Genomic DNA, 18387 nt, shown 5'->3' on the forward strand with positions numbered 1-18387 from the left:
ACATACATACATACGTACACACATATACATGTAAAATACACATGAAGGAACATTCCAAAAGTGATACATAGTAAGTGATAAGAGGCTGAACCGTTTTTATTCCTTTTCCTTCTTGATGTTTTTCATCCTTCCTTTTCTTTTTAATAAAAAGTTTGTTTTAGACTCACACATATGCAGTACATGATAATGATGATGATCATGTTGACAAGTTCACACATAATTTTCCAAATAACTCAACGTACGAATCGACAAAAAACAACAGTCTAATTAATATGATTTACAGACGCGTCTCTCTCTCTCTCTCTCTCTCTCTCTCTCTCTCTCTCTATATATATATATATATATATATATATATATATATATATATATACACACTTATTATTTGTATTCTAATGATCAAAGTAAAGAATCAGTCCACCATCGAAGTTTTTGTTTATTTTTGTTTTTTATTTTAGTGAATGCATATGTTCTTTATTTTACCGCCTTGCACGTTTTTCACAACCCAAAATGAAAAATATTATCTTAGTTTATTTGGCTTCTCTTCAGGGTCGATCAAATATTAATAAAAACAGATACAGTGTTCCAAAACAAAACAAAGAAAGATGATTAGGAAAGTTAAAAACAGACAGTCAAAACACAGTAAAACTCACTCTCAAGATAACAGAAAGAATCCTTTCCCTCAAATATTGTGATACATACATACATACATACAAACATACATACACACGTCTATACATTACATATACATTGCATATATATTATATTACATATACATTACATATATATATATATGCATTACACATATATACACATTACACATACATTACATTAGATATACATTACATTACATATACACATACATTACATATATATATATATACATATATATATATATGCATTACACATATATACACATTACATATCCATTACATTACACATATATACACATTACAAATACATATACATTACATATATATATATATTTATAGAAAGCCGTGCCTTTGTGATATTATTTACCTTTTTGTGCATTTCAATACCTGTTGATTAAAGCGATACACTTGTTAAATATAACAACGGAGCATATACAAATTCGATAAAAATCTAGGTATACTATACATTCGAAGATTTTATTTATCTTAACAACCATTTCTCTTAACGTATGAATGTTTTAGTACATTTTAAGCTTTATATTGAATTTTGATTTAGTATACTCATAAGAAAACAAGAATTATCTTCTGTAGATAGTAATATGCAACAGCAAATTACCAACGTAAATAAACACACGATGAGAGTTTCTGTATTTGCTTACTTTTCTACATTATATTATCATACTTATTTCTTTACAAGAAAATAGTTGTCTTAGTGTTGGGTTGATTAATCAGAATCGGGAATGGAAAAAATCCGAAATGTGTATGTTTGTAGGGGGGGGGGTCAGAATCGGTATAGGAATCTGAAAAATGTGTGCCTATTCTCTGATGCCGACAACGATTTTTTTAATTGTTTTTTATTTGATTTTCTTAAAAGAAAAATATTCTACCGTTGATAGTTATACTAAAATAGTGAATACCTGTTGATTTTAACTATTGGTAAAACTAAAATCGATAGGTCATCCCTCACAAGTGTATCTTTACGTTTAAGAAAATATATGTACACTTAGCATGTGTTTTTACGGTAATCGTGAAAAAGAACGACTTTATAGTTGAATATGTAGAAATTTAGAAAGAATCAGAATCAGTAATTGTATCGGAATCGAGAATTTGATATGGAATCGGTAATTGTATTGGAATCGGTAAAACTACTGAAATCGTCTCATCCTTAATATATATATATATATATATATATATATATATATATATATATATATATATGATTGCAACGTCTTGTCAGACGAGTGCCACACCCTCAGCCACTTAAAGTCCATGAGCGCAAAAATGACTTCCATCGCCACAGAAACCATTTTAATAGAAAAATGCCTGAGGGAGTATCTATACACAGATGATGTTACAGAGTCTTAGCTTTGTACGACAGCTAAGTCTCTCTCTCTCTCGGCTCAAAATGTTGAGATCCAGCAACAAGCAAGAACAAGATAGCCAGCAACAGGTTAAAGTGCAGACCAGCTTAATGCGGGCACTGGTCTCCCGCTTTATGTTTATTTTTAATCAGATATTTGCTTATCCTAGAAAGTTTGCTTTCACCACGACTTACGGGAACCCTCTCCACCCAACACACACATATATACACACAAACACACACGGTGCTAGTTGCCCGTTGACTCCGAAAAAGGATTCATTCGCCCTTTGGAAGGTCTTGTTTTTAATCCTTCAAGGAGACTAGCAACGCTCCTCACCAAACAAGTCTGGTGGGAGAACCAGTTTAGTCGCCGGCAGTCGATGCAGGTAGTACTGGATTACATGGTACCAGTAGCATATAACATGACCTGACATATATATATATATATATATATATATATATATATATATATATATATATATATATATATATATATATAATCGACTGTATATAACATCAGTTATAAGCTTTACTAAGACGGGTACTCGTGTTAGTGGATATAAAATATTTGTAAATATAATACTTTTACATCCTTAAGAGAAAATTAACGCGGTGTAAAAATTTAAATTGTCTACGAAGCAAATATGTTTGATTATTCCTATAGATGTTTCATATCGTAAACTAACCATGATTATATATTTCTTTTCAGCACTCTATATACTCATTACTCGTGTCAACTTATGCGTTGATTGTTAAAAGTATTTCGTGAATATCGTCTGTGTCCTATGTTTGAGTTGCGAGGTAGCTGACTGGAGTGTATATAGCCACACTGATGAATCATTTACAAGGCGAGACACGCGAGTCTGCGGACATAAAATATTTATTGAACATAGAAGGGGCTACATGAATGAGAAAAAGATAAAAGACATAAAAAATATAAGGAAACGTTTCAAACTCGAGACAAATGATAACGCAGTCATCAGGCGAATACGAGAAAAATATATTCGGCAGACGAAAAAAATATGAGAAATTGAGAAAGCCGAGATGAAGAGCAAGGAAGGCCAAAACAACATCAAAAATCAGCGTGGATATAAGAAACGCCATAAATGTTAGTTTCTTTAATAAAGGCGGCGGCACACAAACATCCATCAAACTCGAAAAGAAGATATTAAAAATGAATAAAGAAACCATTCTGACACTTTTACGTCGAGTTTTCCTTCTTGTATGTTTTTTTTAATTTTCATTTTTTTTCGTTTTTTGTTTCTGTTCTGGCGGACAAAACAGACTTTTCGTAGCAAAACCAAAAAAGACAATGGAATGAATTGTTCAGAAACTTGCCCTTTGATTTATTTCTGATGAATATATATATATAAATATTAGTAGTCGTTTTGATCCTTTAAAACGGACTTTCGATCGAGTTTTGGTTAATGAACGTCGTACTGGTCTGCTGATAAACGCACTCGACCACAAAAATCGTTTTGATTTATGGCCCTCATGTTTCTTTCATTAAATTATAGAAGTCTGGGTAGGCAGCCACTGGTCAACCAACGCAGTAAAAAAAAAAACAACAGAAAATGAGAATCAAATCACAAGTTGTGTAACGTTACATACTAAACATAATATTTTTTCTGGATTGCTAGTCGATCATATTCAGCATATCTTCAGTCTGTGTGTGTGTTTCTGTGTTCGCGGTCAACAGAATTACACTACAGCTTCTATGCACCGAAAAAGTTAATATAATGACAACTTCTGTATCTTTCATTGTTAATACCATTTGGCCGCCGTTTATCCAACAAAATGAGGCAAGGATATTTTAATAACGATAAAAATAAAGACCAATCCTTTATCTTTAAAAGCCATCTTTCTGATGCATGTCTTATGACCCTAACTCAATAAAACACAAGTAAAGATGAAAGAAAAAATATGATTTTTAATAAAACAAGTGCACAGTGAACGAGGGATAAAAAATGACTAAGTACAGCATTTGCCCCCGACATTTAGCCACAGAATCTCCAAGGCCTTAACATATTTTAATTTAAGGTCAGCACCATGTAAAACTGCTTAATAGACATACACAGAAAATCTTGGACAAATATAGTAAAATAGTCATCAAAATGGAGTGTTTGTATTATCGCTAAAAAGCCCCTGGGACACACTTAAGAGTTATCGCGAAGTATAGACAAACAAAATTATAAAGAAGTCAGAATGTTTTATAAAAATCCAAGGCATCATTTTTTTTAATAAGCACAGGTGTCAATTTTAGCCATTTTAACCCGAAAGGCACCCCTAGGGAGGCAACCGGAGTTTTCCCGGAAACTCTGGTGTTTTTTTTACTCATATTATGTTTAATGTTTGTGCAAAATTACAAAAAAAATTCCAAGGCGTAGTTATAAAGAAGTGCGGACAGAGAAACGGACGAACGGAGGGCGGACGGACAAAGGTTAATTTACAGGTGCACCATTCCTTTTTTAAAGGGATCAAAAATATTTACATTATAAAGTCACTTACAAAGGCATTTTGCCTGTTTATTCAATATTTCAAGATGCACGTTTCCACAAAGTTTCGCTAAATTTTATGAATAAATAAACCTTTACAAATATCTATCGATCGAAACATTGAAGACAACGGTTGATAATTTATATTAGTTTGAGTATTACAAACTATTATGCTAATCCCTGACGTTATTCTACCTACAGTTCAGGCAATGTTACGTCTATCCTTTTTTCACTTGTATACAGGGCAAACTTGGGAGTATGTCTGTTGAACTTAAGAATATGTGCGTAATTTGGAATGTGATCATGTATTTAATCCACGTAAGTTGTTTGCTCTCATTCTGACAGCCATGACCGGAAGAACTCTTCAGTAACTTGTAACTGTGTCCTACGTATTGCATACATATCAAGAAAAAATGTCACCTAACACTGATTATTATTTTCCCCTCGAATGGTCACTCAGCGGTTGTATTGGAACGTGCTCTGACTAGCTGCTTTTTACCTACTTTATCCATCTGCGTTGAAAGTCTATGTGATAAGATTCAGTTTAGTGCGCGTGCGTGTGTTTTCGTTTCTAGTATTAGCTCTCTGTATAACTCGATAGTCTCACACTTTTACATGCTTCTTTTTTTGCTCCAAATATATTGTTATCTCTAATAGTTTCTTAGTTTGGAAACCTTGGAACATCGTTCTATTATTGGATCTTTTCTGCAGACTAATGCTGGCTGTTGTGGTCGGAGTTTTTGATGCATTTCATACATTTGTTGATATTACTTCTCCGCCATAATGGTTTCGCCTGCATTCAGACAAACTGTAATGGAGGAGACCATTAAATAGTAAGCATGCCCTTCTTTGTGATGCAACACTGGCGTCGGTAAGTGTCCTGTAGCTTCGTAAGCGTCTACCCATTGAGCTGAGTAACCGGTTGTCGTAAAAAAAACACGTTCGTATCGAAAGTGACAACACAGTTTAGGAATGAATTGTTCTTCTTGTGTATAAGAAGGGAAGATGGCACTTCGTAACGGCGTCTTTTTTAATTGTTGTTCAATTCGTTAGACACCTATCTATCAAGTGTTTTTTTCTTTCTTTCTAATCACTCTTAAGTGGGTAGAAATCGTCGTATACGTTGTGTCAAATATAGAAACAAATGTCTGATCATTTCTGCATTGACTGACTTCAACTAAGGCCCTTAACCCATCGCTGTTAACATCCGATGGTCGACCAATACGCTTATGTTCTTCAAGATTTCTGCCACCGCCACGAAACATTGTGTTGTGCGTTCAATTGTGTTTCCGGTGTCCAGCGCGTCGTTGATATCAAGAGCTGTTTCAGCAGTTTTCGGCGTGGCTTGAATTAAAATAAGAAAAGTCTGCGAAGGGATTTTTACAATCTTGTATTCAATGTCTTGAAAAGAAGATAAATCTCTTTAAATACCTTTGTAATTTAAACGCGTACATTGCGCATAAAACCGCTCTTAAAATAATATATAAAGTAAAGGTATGTACTCGCTTTAAAATAATATATTAAGTAAAGGTATGACCACCCTTTAAAATAATATATAAAGTAAAGGTATGAACACCCTTTAAAATATTATATAAAGTAAAGGTATGAACACGCTTTAAAATGATATATAATGTAAAGGTATGTACTTGCTTTAAAATATTATATTAAGTAAAGGTCTGAACACGCTTTAAAATAATATATAAAGTAAAGGTATGAACACCCTTTAAAAAAATATATAAAGTAAAGGTATGAACACGCTTTAAAATATATATAAAGTAAAGGTATGAACACGCTTTAAAATAATATATTAAGTAAAGATATGACCACCCTTTAAAATAATATATAAAGTAAAGGTATGAACACGCTTAAAAATAATATATAAAGTAAAGGTATGAACGCGCTTTAAAATGATATATAAAGTAAAGGTATGAACACGCTTTAAAATGATATATAAAGTAAAGGTATGATCACCCTTTAAAATAATATATAAAGTAAAGGTACGAACACGCTTTAAAATGATATATAAAGTAAAGGTATGAATACGCTTTAAAATGATATACAAAGTAAATGTATGCAAACTCTTTAAAATGATATATAAGGTAAAGGTATTAACACGCTTTAAAATGATATATAAAGTAAAGGTATGAATACGCTTTAAAATGATATATAAAGTACAGGTAGGAACACGCTTTAAAATGATATATAAAGTAAAGGTATGATCACCATTTAAAATAATATATAAAGTAAAGGTACGAACACGCTTTAAAATGATATATAAAGTAAAGGTATGAACCGCCTTTAAAATGATATATAAAGTAAATGTATGCACACCCTTTAAAATGATATATAAAGTAAAGGTATGAACACCCTTTAAAATGATATATAAAGTAAAGGTATGAACACGCTTTAAAATGATATATAAAGTAAATGTATGCACACCCTTTAAAATGATATATAAAGTAAAGGTATGAACACGCTTTAAAATGATATATAAAGTAAAGGTATGAATACGATTTAAAATGATTTATAAAGTAAAGGAATGAACACGCTTTAAAATGAAATATAAAGTAAAGGTATGATCACGCTTTAAAATGATATATAAAGTAAAGGTATGAATACGCTTTAAAATGATATATAAAGTAAATGTATGATCACCATTTAAAATAATATATAAAGTAAAGGTACGAACACGCTTTAAAATGATATATAAAGTAAAGGTATGAACACCCTTTAAAATGATATATAAAGTAAAGGTATGAATACGCTTTAAAATGATATATAAAGTAAAGGTATGAATACGCTTTAAAATGATATATAAAGTAAAGGCATGAACACGCTTTAAAATGGTATATAAAGTAAAGGTATTAACACCCTTTAAAATGATATATAAAGTAAAGGTATGAATACGCTTTAAAATGATATATTAAGTAAAGGTATGAACACGCTTTAAAATGATATATAAAGTAAATGTATGCACACCCTTTAAAATGATATATAAAGTAAAGGTATGAACACGCTTAAAAATGATATATAAAGTAAAGGTATGAATAAGATTTAAAATGATTTATAAAGTAAAGGTATGAACACGCTTTAAAATGAAATATAAAGTAAAGGTATGATCACGCTTTAAAATGATATATAAAGTAAAGGTATGAATACGCTTTAAAATGATATATAAAGTAAATGTATGAACCCCCTTTTAAATGATATATAAAGTAAAGGTATGAACACGATTTAAAATGATATATAAAGTAAAGGTATGAACACCCTTTAAAATGATATATAAAGTAAAGGTATGAACACGCTTTAAAATGATATATAAAGTAAAGGTGTGAACACGCTTTAAAATGATATATAAAGTAAAGGTATGAATACGCTTTAAAATGATATATAAAGTAAAGGTATGAACACGCTTTAAAATCATATATAAAGTAAAGGTATGAACACGATTTAAAATCATATATAAAGTAAAGGTTTTATCACGTTTTAAAATGATATATAAAGTAAAGTTATGATCATGCTTTTAAATAATATATAAATTAAAGCTATGACGATCCTTTAAAATGATATATAAAGTAAAGTTATGAACACGCTTTAAAATGATATATAAAGTAAAGGTTTTATCACGTTTTATAATGATATATAAAGTAAAGTTATGATCATGCTTTAAAATAACATATAATGTAAAGCTATGATGATCCTTTAAAATAATATATAAAGTAAAGTTATGAACACGCTTTAAAATGATATATAAATTAAAGGTATGACCACATATAAAATGAAATATAAAATAACGTTATGATCACGCTTTAAAATGATGAGGGTTTAAAATGGTATATAAAGTGAAGTTATGACCGCGCTTTAAAACGCTATATAACGTAATGGTATGATCACGCTTTAAAATTATATATAAAGTAAAGGTATTAATACGCTTTAAAATGATATATAAAGTGAAGGTATGAAGACGCTTTAATATGATATATAAAGTAAAGGTATGAATACGCTTTAAAATGATATATAAAGTAAAGGTATGAATACGCTTTAAAATGATATATAAAGTAAAGGTATTAACACGCTTTCAAATGCCATATAAAAGAAAGGTATGAACACGCTTTAAAATGATATATAAAGTAAAGATATGGTCAGGTTTTAAATGATATATAAAATAAAGGTATGAACACGCTTTAAAATGATATATAAAGTAAAGGTTTTATCACGTTTTAAAATGATATATAAAGTAAAGTTTTGATCATGCTTTTAAATAATATATAAATTAAAGCTATGACGATCCTTTAAAATGATATATAAAGTAAAGTTATGAACACGCTTTAAAATGATATATAAATTAAAGGTATGACCACATATAAAATGAAATATAAAATAACGTTATGATCACGCTTTAAAATGATGAGGCTTTAAAATGGTATATAAAGTACAGTTATGACCGCGCTTTAAAACGGTATATAACGTAATGGTATGATCACGCTTTAAAATCATATATAAATGAAAGTTATGATAAAGCTGTAAAATGGTATATAAATAAAGGTAGGAATACGCTTTTTAATGATCTTATAAAGTAAAGGTATAATGACGCTTAAAAATGATATGTAAAGTAAAGGTAGGAACACGCTTTTAAATGATATATAAATTAAAATTATGATCACGCTTTAAAATGATATAGAAAGTAAAGGTATTATGACGCTTTAAAATGTTATATAAAATAAATGTATTACAAAGTAAAAGTATGATGGCGCTTCAAAATTATATATAAAGTAAATGTATGATGACGCTTTAAAATGATATATAATGTAACGGTATTATCACACTTTAAAATGATATATCAACTAAAGAAATTATAACGAACAAAATGCGACATTTGAAATAAAAATTGTTTTAAATCGGTAAGAACCTATTTTCAAGCAAATACTTTTTCTCTCAAACCTCTTCAAGTAAATATTGATAATTCATACATAAAATCAAAGTGCCCTGAAAACAGTTTTATGATGGATTATTACAAAACTCATGTGGTATGTTCATATATGTTCGAAGCGTAGAAATACACGTGTTGGAGTAATCTATAGATTCCAGTTTTACTGGTTGATTAAAATTAATAAATATTCATAAGTTTATGTTGTGGAATATTATGTTCTAAATAAAAACAAACAAAAATACAATTAAAAATTGTGTTTAGCATCTGAAAATAGGCACACAAAGTTCCGATGTCGATAGATTCAAACAGTTCCGATTATTTCTGATTCCTGATTCCGATTAATACAACCAACACTAGTATATATATATAAATATATATATATTTATTTACCAGTGGTAAAAAAAACCGGACTAAAGTGCTCAATGTGTAGTCAGAGCAGTATATAGGAAATTTATTACTGTGAACTCACAGTAATAAATTTCCTAAATATATATATATATATATATATATATATATATATATTATATATATATATATATATATATATATATATATATATATAAAGAAAGAAACGTGTTTTGCCATCTACGAAGGAAGAAAAGCGGAAATAGGTTTATGTTTTCGTTTCATTTTGTATCTTTTTTTACAAAGAAATCACCACTTATAAAGGCCCGGAGGCACCTCGAGGATTAGGGTCAATGTGATTACAGCGTAGTATACATAAGTAGTGGGACTTTTGCAAATTGGATTACTTAGGAGGATATTCCATCATGAACCAGCTTACGTTGGACTTGATGACAGCTGGAGTTATCTGGAAAGCAGGCAATCGGGAGAGAGTTTCACAGGCTTGCAGTTCTAAGAAAGAAGCTTTGTTCATGGAATTTACATTTAGGTTTAGACACAGATAAAAAGTGGGAAACTATTGATATGTGTTTTGGCTAGACGAATGGGAGGCATAGATGAAAGCTCATATGAGGACTTGACATGAAAATAACGATACAGCAGAGGCAGGCTCGCAACACCTCTTCTCTGGGAAAAAGGTTGAAGGTTTCTATTTTTATTTTCAAACTTAATATTTTAGGAACTGATTTCTGCGTTTCTGTGTTCACAGCGCGTTTTTGCAATAATTATTGAATAAATAAATAACAATAAATCGATGTTCATCGAACTGGACCATGCTATCTGCACGCGCCCATCTGGTACTCGTAGTGAAAACTAGATGTTAAGACATAGAAAAATGTGCTAAACAGAAAGTGAAACATAATCAAGAAGTTAAAAAAAGAGACCGATAAAACGGAAATAAAAAGAACGAAATGGAAATGGACTGTAAGAAACGTGAAGGTGAATACTTTATGAAGAGCATTTAACGATGTGTTGTGTCGTAATAAAGACGTAGTTATAGATAAAAAGTTTTACAAGAACCGTAGGAAGTAAATGCGCCGGAAAGCATCAGCAAATTAGATATACTGTAAAAAGGAAAAAATGTAATATCGTAAAACGAAAATATAATGCATCTTAATATTTGTCGAATGTTCAAATGGAGAGAAAGAGAGAGAGAGAGAGAGAGAGAGAGAGAGAGAATATGCTTAAACTGCTTGCTTCATTTTGATCTCAACAAAAAATGCAGAATGAAGAATATTGGATCTGACATCTTTTATACGTAAGTAAAACTTCGATTAGCATTTATAATTATGGTGAGAAAAATACGATAATATAGTTATTATAGAAAATACTATGTTAAGTTTTGAGCCATTGTGTTGAACAAAGATGGCGGCGTAGTTCAGATCTGTAACCAAGATGGCGGCCAAGAATCAAATGCGGTCCGTGGCGTAGTTAAGCTGTTAAGTTCTGAGATATTATGTTGAACAAAGATGGCGGCGTATTTCAGATCAGTAACCAAGATGGCGGTCAAGAATCAAATGCGGTGTGTGGCGTAGTTAACGGCGAACTGATTGAATCCAAAATTCGACAATTTTTATAATAATTTTGAAACGTTTTCCTTGGTTGTTTAACACAGCCGGTGGTTATAAAAATGATTGGCGAATCCATTCGTCTCATACCCCCATTACTCGTGATGGGGAAGGTCTCCTCGCGGCTTCGGATGCAAGGAGACAGGGTAGTCGTACTCGTCAAGGATTCGTCACTTAGGGTACGCCGCCTGGGTAATACCTAGGAGGTCCACTCTCCCAGGCCTTGCCACTGGGTTTTCCGGTGGAGTGGGTTCATTGCTTACTGCCTGGGGAATGCCGATGGGGTTACTCAGGCAATTTTTTCAATTTCAGGAGTGATCCTCCTTTAGAGGAGCCTGCTGGATCCCCACTTTCCGGCCTTATGCCATATTTTTCCGAGGGGGGCGGAAAATAAATAACTACCCTCATTAGGAGTCAAAAAAACATTTTACATACTATAAAATACTAATGTATTGAAACCAGGTGTTTAAAAATAAAGTATAAAATTCAGCATGTTTGTTTAAGAAAACCGTCAAAATTTCTTTATCTTTTTACATAAAGATATAGAAATGAATAAAATTAGATGTTGATACAGGATTCATGAGCAGCAACAGGAGTAAATAGGTTCTTCATTGAGTGTGGTGTCATATTAGATGTGCCTCGCAGGGGTTAAATACATTTATAAATAGAGTGTTCATATTTCTTGAGTTTTTACTTCAATTATTTTACAGATATTAGTAGGTATATGCGCAAAATTTAATTAGACTCATTTTAAATGAGATGGCATTATGGTGACTGCTGTCGTGGCGTAGTAAGGAAAAATCGTAGATTTTCTTTTCCACGTATTTTTTTTTTTTTTTTGCTAGATAAGCGCTGATAGTTGTTAGGGATACGATCTGGTGAGTTTGGGTTGTTCTTTGAACCGACATGAAAATAAACAGAAAATCTACAACGAAACGGAGCATCAATGAAAACCTCAGTTGTATTTATGTTTTCAAAATAATGTATTTCACGAGTTGATAACACACACACACACACACACATATATGTATATATATGCATATATATGTATGTATATATGTATTTATATAGATGTACATATAAGTATGTATGTATGTATATATATATATATATATGTATATATATATATATATATATATGTATTTATATGTATATGTGTGGGGAGAAAAATACGATAATAAAGTTATCATTATATTAACGTTGCGTAGTCTTGCCTTTTTTCTTTTTTGTTCTGAATCTTTTTTTGTCAAATATGGTATTAACCAATATTGTTTGGTTACATATAAAACGAAAAGAAAAAAAAGTCACCCATGAAAACGAAAACCTTCCAAATTAAAATTTTGAAATATTATCTAAACGCAAAAAAAATGTAAATTAATACACAATTAAGGCGATTCACAAATTGTTTAAAGTTCATTATTGGATTTTAATTATAAGATAAAGCTAGAAGATTTAAACTCGAGATAGATAACGCTAAAAACATCACCACATTAATATGGGAGGGAATATTATCTTCAAAAAGCGTCCTAAATTGATAATTGAGCACCGGACTTATATTAAGTAGATATTTATAAGCCCCTCGTACCTATTCCATTTTTAATAATTATTAGATAATGCAATCGATGTGTTATCGGAAGCTCCAGTAAGTCTCGCTTCTCATTTTTTGTCCCTCAGTCCTCATTCAAATGAGTGATTTTTCTGACAAAGGGTGAAGAAAAAAGCTTCTTTAAAGGTCGGTAGTACTTTGTGAACAGTAGTATAAGATGTCGGAATATTTTTTGTCTCTATGTCTATCCTTTTGGCCATGGCACTAGTAAGGGTGCTGAAGGTGAACGTTTCGTCTGAGATGACGTCACCTGCCTGATAGTCAGGAACCCGAACCTTAGATTAACTACTGTCCTATCAGCAGGTGCAAAGTACTGTGGCTGCTGTATTGCCATTTGGTGAATGGATTCTGGACCATGCAGTAGTCTCTGGTAGGTGCTCTCGATGCCATACTAGTGGGTAATTGGTACGGCTTTACCTTACCATGTGCTACATAAACCAATTCCTCTCCTTTTCTTTCTTACTTTCCACTCTATCCTGCTCTAACCAAGTATGCCGACCTGTTCCACAAATCCCAAAACCTCAACATGAAATATCTCCAGAAAAAATAACTCGAATAAACCTAGGACCCCATCTTCCAACGTAGACCACCTACTACCATATCTCCTTCTCCAACATCAGGGGTCTACGTTCCAACCTTCCAGAGGTTGAAACCTAACTACAGGAGACAAATCAGACATATTCTTTCTGAGCTAAACTGGGGGAGGGCCGACCACTTCCCTAGATGAGTTTATAATTAACGGATACTCTAACTTATCATCTAAATCAAACTCCAAGATCGCTATAGGCATGGAATATGTACCTATATTAAAGGTGGCTTCCCGTGTAAAAGGGATATCTCCAGAGAAGATCCTAATTTATCTTATATGTGCTTCCGGGGTGCACTTGCTTACACCACCGCATTCATATTTGCTTTCTATCGCCGACAAAACAGCAGGGTTACTGTCCTTAAGAGTATATCTGAGAAAATTGACCACATCCTGTCTGCTCATCCTTCGGCTACCATTCACATTTGCGGTGACTTCAATCTCCTTAATGTGGAATGGCTGACCTACTCAAATAAGAATGATGATGAGGGGAGGTTCTGTCATGATTTTGCTATTGCCTATGACCTCACTCAGATTGTTCGCGAGCCCACCCATGTGGTCAGTATGCAAGCCTTCTAGACCTTTTTCTCACAACTTATCCTGAGCTATGTTCATGTTCCGTTCTTTCTCCTTTTTATCAGTTAAGATAAAAATGAAATGTAATAAGTTCCCAGACGTAAGCCTCCACCGTACTGTATACCGATACTCCATGGCTGACTGGGATAGCTTCCGTACATTCATATTGATCTACCTCTGCATTCAATGTTTAACAATGATGTGTCCTCTATAGTATCAAACCTGACCCAATGATTAATGTTAGACATAGACCGATTCATGCCATATAAAAATTCCAACAAAAACCCAACCGCCAGCCATGGTTCTCCCTAGAATGTGCTGCTGCCATCGCGCACAGAAATCACTTTTTCCATAGCTACCAACGTAATAGATGCACTGAGACTAAAGCTGTTTTCAGGAACGCCAGCAACCACTGTAAAAGAGTAATACAAAATGCAAGAGAGATATATGCGCAGTCCGTTTAATCAAAACTAGCTGATCAGTCAAATAACAAATAGGATCCTGAACAAAAGTGTGCGTTCTATCCTAACCATTATCAATGGACCAGAAGTCATCTCGTCAGCATCAGACAAGGCCAAACTATTTGCCAAGAACTTTGCAGCTAATTCTATCCCATGCGACGAAGGCCATCACCTCCCCGTATTTCTTCTTATAACACACAACACGCTAGGTAGCATACAAATATCTGTGCGTGAGGTCGCGAAGCTAATCAAGAACCTTGATTCCAGTAAAACAACTGGCCCTGACGGCATCTCAATTATAGTGTTGAAAAAGCTTCAACCAAAACTTACTCCCATACTTACGAAACTGTTAAAACGTTGCCTTAAGGAGAAATGCTTCCAACACACTGGGAAACCTCATCAGCATGCCCTGTATTAAAGAACTCAGGTGATAATCATCTCCCTCCCAGCACAGACCAATAAGTCTCCTGTGTGTCATGAGTAAGATGCTGGACTCCATATAAAATAGGGAAGTAGTAAACCACCTCAGCAGAAATAACCTTCTTAGTGACACGCAATATGGTTTCCGCTCTGCAAGATCTACCGCAGCTGTGCTAACGGTTATATCTAAAACCAAGCTCCTATATTTACATCATCAACGCTTTGATCCCCATCTGGTATCAATTGAAATGGATGGCTCTCGTCTAGGATAAGCTCCATGTTTTGACAAGCTTCTGGGCTTGATCTTTACTCCTGATCTGAAATGGAACATATACATCACGTATTTTGCCAAGGTCGCTGGAAAGATGGTGGGATCCTTCTACCGCTCCAGAAGATATCGCACTACTGATACAATCCTCTATTTATATAAAAGCCAAGTACATCCAAGGATGGAATACTGATGCCATATCTTGGCAGGAGCTCCAAAAACAGCCTATCCTGCCTTGACAGAGTACGAAATAGACTTCGTGGCTTAGTGGGGAATGCCCTTTTCTCTTCCCTGCAACCTCTCTCCCACAGAAGAAACGTTGCGAGCCTATCTTTGTTTTATCGTTATTTACTAGGCAAGTGCTTGTCTGAGCTCCAATCCCGTGCCCGCCTCGCCAATCTTTCACGATAAACACCCGTCTAGCTGAAATCCCTGTCAAATATTTTCCCCACCCTTTATCTGTGCCTAAATCAAAATTAAGATTCCATGATCAAAGCTTCTTTCTTAGAAGCCTGTGGAACTCTATTCCGTCTGCCTGTTTCCCAACTGACTAGAACCTGGACGTCTCCAAGTCCAACGTAAACAAATTCCTGATGAACCGCCACCTTAAGTAGACACTTTATTAAATCTCAATACTAACGTAATGTACATGCAATAACCCTTATCCCTGAGTGACTTCCGGGCCTTGATAAATGGTGACCACATTGTAATATATATATATATATATATTTATATATATATATATATATATATATATATATATATATATATATATAAACTGTGGCAATCGGCTCTTGCAAACTATTAAGATATCACTAGTTTACTAAATATATGCCAAAAAATGAAAATTGTATCATCAAAAACTGCTTTAAAGTTATTTCCCATTGCCCTAGAATTTGCCGACGCATACACTGATATATCCTCGAAAGAAATCAATACCATTAAAAAATTTAGAAAATCAGTATTAATGAATAACAATAACCAATGGATAAAAACTAAAATGACAAATTCGTTTGATTTGGCGATGGGTGCCCGGGATTCTGCAGAGGCATCATATCTTGTGAGATTATTCATTTTATATACCTTTACAAGCATATTTGATACTACGGATATCGGTCTATATAGAGATGATGAACTACCAATAATAAAATACTCCAACAAAGTCAAGGGAGATAACTTTAAGAAAACCATACACGAGGAAATGAAAAAATTAGGCCTAAAAGTAGACGCATTAGCTAACATAAAAATAACAAACTTCCTGGACGTCACGTTAAAGTTGCCGCTGGATGTAATGTAGTTGTTTTTAAATTTATGATTAACTTCTGTCCCCATTTTGTTACACTTAGTTCTCTAATCTTTTGTATATATATTGAATAGAATTGCATTGGATTGAATTCGCTCATAAATATTTTTAATTAGGAGACACAACCACGGGATTTTCTTCCTTCTTCGTCTTTTTGAAGCAATCCACGAGATGTATATTATTTTGTGATTTTCACCAGAGGAACCTCTACCACAAATACTCCTAGCACCAAACAAACAATTTATGCGGGCTTTAGGAAAAATGCGTTAATGATCTTATTACATAAGAGTAAGGAATCGATTTATTTTTAGTAAGAATTCGCATGAAATTAGATTAATATTATATAACTACCTTTTCATAAACACAAGCAGATACTGTGCATCCGATTTGTAGACCGTTTACAGTAGCATTCAGTTTGTGTTTTGTGAAAACTTACAATAAAAATATCTAACATTTATGCTATTCCGACGCCGGAGTATACAGAACTCACAAAAATGGCAATGGCCTGTGCACGCCTTGCAGATAGATCGTAAAATACTTATTTTGTAAAACTAAGTAGCAATAACTAAAATGAGGGAAAAAAGAGCTTACCTCGGGTATGTCTGTTGTGTCACCAGTTGGGGGGGGGAAAGAGAATTCCAAGATGGCGTCCGGGGGTTTTTATTAGCATTTACCCCATGCAACTCTCGGAAAATCACGTTTCTGTCTCATGTGATTATGCAAATGGATAATTCCCGGCCACTATAAAAGCAGGAGGCTAGAGACGAGTCGGCAGTGTCCTGCAAACTGTGTGTGTGGGTATTTCTGGCGATTGGAGTGTGTCTTCTTTTACCACGGTTATCACGGACAGGAATTCCCTCTCTTCTGGAGGTGGGCGATATTGACTATTTTGAAGTTGTACTGTTGCTGACAGAACATTTATTTATTTATTTTTTTTTTTGCCTACTACATTTTTGTTTCAGTGACGTTGTTCAACCATAAATGTTCTGTATTTTCACCGTTTAATAATAGATGTAATTAAATATTACCGCATAATAATGTTGAAATAACGGTTACCGTTGGATCACCTTAGAAGGAGGACGGTGAACCTGGCTTGTGCAAGATTGAAGACCATTTGGAAATAGTATCCTTCCTAAGCTGGATATGTATGCTGATTATGGATCACTCGTGGATTTGTATTCTCTATAAAGTCCCGCTTTCATTAAAACTTAGATTTAATTAAAACACGGTGTCTTCTTGCATTTATTTACTTCTCAACCTAAACACGAAGTCTATCATATTTTAGTATGTTTTGTAGAAGCGCTCTATCCCAAAATACCTTTACACTTACAAAACATACAAAATGCATAGTGTAGTTTAAAACATTTGTTATTACTCATAGTATTCCAGAGAATAGAATCGATTAATTGCATTGGGTAGTTGCACAGAAATAATGTTTACTTTATATCCATTCTGTATTTTGGAAAGTTTTAAGCCAAATACTATTCGACACATGTTAGTCATCGCTCACAAAATATGCGCATACTGTATGTGACTGCCGATGTATGTCTTTCGAAAAAAACGCATGTTTCGTTCATGGCGTTGCACATCTATAAAAATACAGTAGTTTAACCATTTAATAGTGCCCGTTCAAAAATAATACGACACAGGCACAAGTGTTCGATTTACCAGACGACGACGAAGGTACGCTAATCAACAGTTGTTATTATCGTTACAATATTTGTCAAAATTGAATGTTATCATAGCAAAATAAATATTTACA

This window comes from Euprymna scolopes, chromosome 7 (genome assembly GCF_053919585.1).
Source record: "Euprymna scolopes isolate OS-2025 chromosome 7, ASM5391958v1, whole genome shotgun sequence".
In the NCBI taxonomy this organism is placed as follows: domain Eukaryota; kingdom Metazoa; phylum Mollusca; class Cephalopoda; order Sepiida; family Sepiolidae; genus Euprymna; species Euprymna scolopes.